Source organism: Xenia sp. Carnegie-2017, unplaced genomic scaffold, assembly GCF_021976095.1.
Source record: "Xenia sp. Carnegie-2017 unplaced genomic scaffold, XeniaSp_v1 HiC_scaffold_37, whole genome shotgun sequence".
Taxonomy (NCBI): domain Eukaryota; kingdom Metazoa; phylum Cnidaria; class Anthozoa; order Malacalcyonacea; family Xeniidae; genus Xenia; species Xenia sp. Carnegie-2017.
In genome coordinates this window covers 971-7,530 of record NW_025813501.1, presented here as the reverse complement: position 1 = coordinate 7,530, position 6,560 = coordinate 971, and the positions used below count along the sequence as shown (strand labels likewise).

At 32.3% G+C, this 6,560-nt stretch overlaps 2 long non-coding RNA genes across 2 annotated transcripts; one reads left to right on the top strand and one right to left on the bottom strand.

Annotated features, from left to right (window-relative positions):
* Positions 1–242: 242 nt before the first annotated feature.
* LOC124455356 lies at positions 243–980 on the top strand. The gene is made up of 2 exons (XR_006951819.1): positions 243–310; positions 555–980. It is a non-coding gene; the product is annotated as an uncharacterized LOC124455356 (long non-coding RNA).
* Positions 981–1,492: 512 nt separating this feature from the next.
* On the bottom strand, positions 1,493–3,011 carry LOC124455355. The gene is made up of 6 exons (XR_006951818.1): positions 2,936–3,011; positions 2,550–2,585; positions 2,433–2,480; positions 2,149–2,184; positions 2,030–2,077; positions 1,493–1,728 (listed from the first exon to the last, which is right to left on the bottom strand). It is a non-coding gene; the product is annotated as an uncharacterized LOC124455355 (long non-coding RNA).
* Between the last annotated feature and the right edge of the window lie 3,549 nt (positions 3,012–6,560).

Sequence of the window (6,560 nt, the reverse complement as noted above, 5' to 3'; positions counted from 1 at the left end):
TAAGGTATTTTAGGAAAAGATTTGTTTTATTATAGTCTGCAATATCTATATCATTGAAATTAAGACAACATGGTTAATACTAAGCTAGCTATGTAACCATAATTCATTAGTACAATTTTATCGTTTTTTATTGACGAAATCTAATTTGGACAGAGTTAAATGTGCTAATACGTTTGTGATTGCATAATTTATTCCTGTTGTCGGAATCTTCCATTGAATAGCGATGATTCTTGTGACATTTTAGTTGGAGGAAAGACAACGTTATGAAGGTCGCGAAAGAAAAGAAAAACACATAACGTGGCAAACCAAGGTAAAGTATTGCATCTATTTTACTACTGGAAAAACTACTTAATTAAATTGCTGTTTAGTACAATTTGAATTGTATAATGTACAATTTTGAATTATCCTGTTTATACTTAATTAACGTGATTGTCCTTTTTATCTCAACTGTAAAATAGAATGACCATTCATAGAAAATAAAATGTTCAAAAAAGTATTTGTTTTTGAAAATCTTGTTACTTTATATTAATCGGTTTGATTTTTTCTATTTGTAGAATTTCCATAACGTTGATGGTCAATGGTCATATGATGCTCCTTTAACGACTCGACTTAAATAAATTTGTCAAAGATGTGATGATGGGATATTCAGGGACAAATTAAATTACGTAAGGTGAAAATGGTATCCCTTTCTTATGGTGATCTCAAGTATACTGGAGTGATGTCCGTATTACGGGCATAAAATATAACTTTGGTCTGCTTCGTTTATATAAAACAAACATGTTATTCAAAATAACTTGTGCACATGTATTTTATTGTTTTTCACGAGTTTTTCATTGATATTATTATTTAATATATTGAACAGTCAACTGTTGAAAGTTTCATTACAGATATTTAATTGTCTTTGTGCAGTTGTAATTATAAATTCTTATAACTTTTTCTACAAGTTATAGAGAAATGACTAAAATATCCTAAACCACTGACAGGAATATTTTTATTTAATGCTTGTGAGGATGATATGAAATGTCAGTGTTTATTCTCCAAATGGTCGTTCCATCTTCAGATACATTTTACGAAGTTGATCCAATGCTGTCAACATATCATCACGCTCATCTGGATCACTAAATTCCTCAGTTATCACAGCCTTCATTTCTTCATACGTCCCGATATTTGGGTGAGCTGTGTCCAGGCGTGAACATTTCATTTTTTTGACAACACCAATAAACCAATCTTCAAAAAGTGCTTTGTCGAGCTCGGGAAAACGTGATTTGGCGTGATCTTGAACATTTTGGTCATTAAGGCTGTCAATCTTTTTTTCTAAAGACTTCAAATTTGTTCCATATCTTGCTCTTTTACTTGCTTTATCCTGACCAGGAAATACATATTCCGATACAAGACTTTCCAACTTATACGCAACTTGACCAATTTTCAATTGTCTTTTTTGTTTTTCAAATGCCAGTTTCACTTTTCGAAATCTTATTACTTTTTTCATTTCTTCGTTTTCCTTCATCAGTTGCTCATTCTTTTCTTCCAAACTTTTGATTCTTGCTTCGTAATTGTTCTTCTGTTGCAGCAGCATTTTTTCAAATGCTTTACCACATTGCTCCAATCGTTTGCGTATTCTCCAAATTTTGAGTACATCTCAGCCGTATCGAGTTTTGAATTTGTTAGAGCGTTCTGCATTTGACGCAACTTTTCTCGAAGTTTAGTATTATCGTCACTTAAAACAGCCTAAGGAGAATTTTTATAATTTGTACTTTAATTATTCCATGAAGTACAAATAATTGCTTCTCTTGCATATAATTTAAAACCCAATGTTATTGTTAGTGTTAACACAAAAATAATAACCATTGTTTCCCTTTAATGTGTGAATTTTCCAAAAATGTCCTTATGCATCAAAATTGATAAAATTTCATAGAGACAATACAATTTCTTAATAGCGCTAACTCAAAGTTCAAAAAAATAAGAGTTTTGATGGTTTTGATAGGTTCTATTTATTCTCTCTGCTTGATTGATAAATAAATTTTCTTACATTCTCCATCAGTAAACTTGTTTGAACTGGAACTTGTATGCTCAATGGCTGTGATAAAAATAAAGCATAAGGAGTTGGACATTTATTGTGGAGTTATCAGTTGAAAAAATGTTGCATACCCTTCCTTGACGATGGACGCCTTCTGGTGGAAAGCCCTGTAAGGAATAGTTCATTTCCTGCTTAAATTCATGAAAGTGTTCTTAGCTCTTCTCGGTGCATTTATAAAACAGTAGTTTTTAAAATAATTCAAATAAAAACTGCAAAATAACTGATAAAGTTTCCTCTAATGATATAGCCAATAAAATTTCTTTAAAGCGTCAATCCAAAAATTCGAAAATAAAAGATTTCTGCGTTTCTATTTTTACTTTCAGCTTGATTGATAAAAATATGTAAATTTCCTTACATTCTCCACCAGTGAACTTGTATGAAATGGAACTTGTATGCTCAATGGCTGTGATAAAAAGGAGCATAAGGAGTTAGACATTTTTATGGAGTTATCAGTTGAAAAAAAGTTGCATACCCTTCCTTGACGATGAACGCCTTCTGGTGGAAAGCCCTGTAAAGAATAGTTCATTTCCTGCTTAAATTCATGAAAGTGTTTTTAGCTCTTCCCAGTGCATTTATAAACACAGTAGTTTTCAAAAAAATTCAATTAAAAAATGCAATATAACTGATAAAGTTTCATATAGTGATACAGCCAATAAAATTTCTTTATAGTGTCAACCCAAAGATTCGAAAATAAAAGATTTGTGCTTTTCTATTTTTACTTTCAGCTTGATTGATAAAAATATGTAAATTTCCTTAGATTCTCCACCAGTGAACTTGTTTGAAAGGAACTTGTAGGAAAGTGCATAAAGAAGTACACAATTTTCATGAAGATATTTGAAAAAAAAATTGTTGACATACCCTTCCTTGACGATGAACGCCTTCTGGTGGAACGCCTTCAGGTGGAAAGCCCTGTAAAGAATATTTAATTTTCTATCATGAAAGTGCTTATAGTTTTCGTTGCATTACTTAGCCTACTTCGTCCAGCATCATGTAATGCCATAGTCAACTAAAAAATTGGGGGTATCAATCTTCATCGATATAGCTATATGTCGATATATATTGTCAATTTCTTCTAAAAAAGTTGTGATTACGGTAAATTAATATAAATAAGTAACTTTGCCACACATGCTTTACTATTTATCAATTTCTTTTTGTCTTTGAAAATAAAACATTGGTCTTGCTGACGACAATTCGCATACAGAACATAACCTTTAGGAAAAATAGCCACCAAAAACTAATGAGAAATTTTATTGCTGATCACATTGATAGTGGAGTTTATAAAACCTGCTCAGTGATCACAAAGCGATATGTGTTCGTATTAAAAAAAATCACACATACTGAAATCCTGCGGCATCCATCATTTAAGTGAATACCACGTGACTGAAAACAATTGCAACATAGTACTGATAAATGTAAAAGTTTCATAACAACCATTGCTTTGATTTAATCTGGCTATCTATTGCCACTCATAAACATTACGTTTTGAGGTATATTTTACTTTGAACGTAATGTTTGCATTTGCAACATGTACGATTGGCATACTTATTTTTTCACACTTACCGTTCAACCAAAGCGTCAGTATTTTCCCGTGACATCAAGTTGAACGTCTTCCGGTGCAGTAAAGTTACCCTGTAAACAATCATAAAAATCATAGCTTTTGTTATCGCATTTTAGCGTTAATCATAACTACCAAACTATTTTAACTAGCAAAAACACTTCATCATTGAAGCACACATCATCAGCGTAAAGCTAAAATTGTAAAACTCTGACTTAGGCTATACAAAAGAGACCTCCAATCAGTATCCGATAAAGTCAAATAATATGATAGAAAATCTACGTACTGAACTGTGATTGATAGGCTATTTCTCCATCAAGTTTAAGATCAACAAAAGCTGTTTCATTTTCCTTACGTCATAAGTATCACTTTCAAACCTGACTGAAGCCTCTATAGAAGGAATAAAAAGGTGTTGGTAGCTTTTGTACCGGTAAAATAGTATAGTTAAGGGAACAAACACGGGTAAACATGCACGAGGAAGTTTTTAAAGACTGCAGCGAAATTGCAGTATTTAAAAAATACAAGTATGGGCCAGCGGATATTTGAATGAAATGTATCAAAAGCAAGTTCAGGACGTGAAAATATCCAATCGAAAATTTATGTTTAAATAAGATGCGTGTTGAAACTGCAAATTTTGGACTTTATTTCAAAGTCATCATTCGACCTTTGACATAATTATTAATTAAAAGCTCAACGTACCATCGTTATCCAAAATGTTTACAACAGCGGGATCTTGAAGCGTGATATTCTTATTTGATGAAGACAGAAGTGCTACTTGAAAGGATTCCGTGCTCTCGACGATTTTGTCATCAATCAAGTCAAATTCAATGATTTTGGGTCCTTGTTGTCCAGGTTCAAATGTTACGTCGATCTCTTTGCTAATAAAATCATTCTTTCCCGCCGTTCCAGACAGGGCAGCAAGTCTAAAGAAGCATATTGACAAATACAAATTGTTTTTCTCATGATATTACACACCTTCACAGAATATACTGGATAAAAGGTTACGCAATGCTTTTTTGTTAAAGAAAGTAGGCTTTGTAAAAACGCTGGAGAAAAATATACATTCCTAAAGCATAAAGAAAATACTGCAGAACAAGTTAAAGCCGTGTGGTTATATGAAATAAGCGGAGAGGGTGATGCATTTGGAGAATTATCTTTGGTTTTTCCTTGCTTTAAACTCGAATATTTATATACTTAGGTTTGTACAGTGTAATATGTAGCTATAACAGCAAAAATTGACACTCTTAAATATAAATATAAAAAAGTATATCATTTAGTAACCTGACAGTTACAGGCTCCGTCGCTTCTCCTGCAAGAAAATCAAGTTCCAAAATAGCTTTTCTATCCTCCGGAACATCGTAAGATTTGCTGGTAAAGCCAATAGAAGCAACTGTTGTAAAAGAAGAATATATTAAGATTAATAGAAGTAAGAACGCGTTCAAAATACAAGGTGTACGAAAAAAAACTGAAGAGATAGGAAAATGTCTCTACTAAGACAGTGGGCCTGATCTGCAAAAACGTTTGATAGAACATGTAGTTGGACTTCGAATGGTTCATCTAACAGTAAAATCTTCGCAAATATAAAACACTCATTTTCAGAGTGGGAATTGTGTTTCTGAGAAACAGTTTTAATATCGCTTGCACAAGAAAATGCAAAGCTAAAAAACAATTGGAACACATAGGATTAAAAACTTTCAGGAAATATGGCAAAACCGTACACGAACGCCATGGACATCTAAAATGCTGATTATTTTGCGTTTCACTTTTAATTATTATTTTCTTAAATCTTTCATCAATTTGTCATATTTGGATAATTTAAACTCAAATTTACGCACAATTAAAGAGATTTATAACAAAATGGCATTTAAAAAGGAAAAATTCAAAATAATCCGAAATTTGAAAGCTAAGCGTTCGCATACGCATCAGCAAAATTTCCTAAAACTTTGTCAGTGTGCGCAACATGTGTCATATTTTAATCCTATGTGTTTCAATTGAATTTTAGCTGCGTAATTTTTGGGCGCAAGCAATTTCAAAAGTGCTTCTCAATAACACAATTTTCACAATAAAATGTTTACTATTTGCAAAGATTTTACTGTCAGATGACCCAATGGAAGTCAAACTAACTATTCTACTGAAGGTATTTGCAAATCTTGTTCGCTGATGACTTAAGCGACGTTTCACAAATTGTTCAAATTTTTATATACACTTTTTAACTGTAGTAAAGGGTATAACCACGTACTTACCATCATCGTCAATGATTCTAACAGAAGATGGCTTTCCAAGCTTTACAGCATCAACAGATGATGATTCAAGTGACACTTCAAAGATTTCACTGGGTTCCAAAAGTTTATCGTTGATAAGATCCACCTTCACCGTCTTTTGTTTCACGCCTGGTTCAAACAATACGTCGACGGCTTTAGAGACAAAGTCTGAGCTTCCAGCAGTACCAGTCTTGGTTACAAACCTTAAGTGAAAGACATGCACAAAAAATCTTTGTAATTTCACAATTGTAACTTTACGAAAGTTATGGACAGAAGGACAGTAAGAAATCAAGAGATATTCGAAAAGTTATTGTAAATGAAGATTCAAGTTCCCACAAATAAATGTGAAAATTTAAAGAAAAAACCCATAGTTCAAATAGTATGGTCTTTGAGAACTACGACTGGATAATCTCAATATTATGATTTTGAAGAACTGCGATTGGCATTTTGAGTAAACTGTTTCAATCATTTGCATGTAATATCTAAAATGCATGTGTTGAAATGTGTGTTTCAACAGCATCAAATGATGTTTTGTCATTTAATGTCAAACTTTGCAATCAGCCTTAAGGTATAACGTGATAATGTAATTTTTAAGGCATTTTCGAAAATTTTTCATCTTAACAGTTTACAGAGCTTATACGGTAAGAAAACAAGAAGCAACGATAAA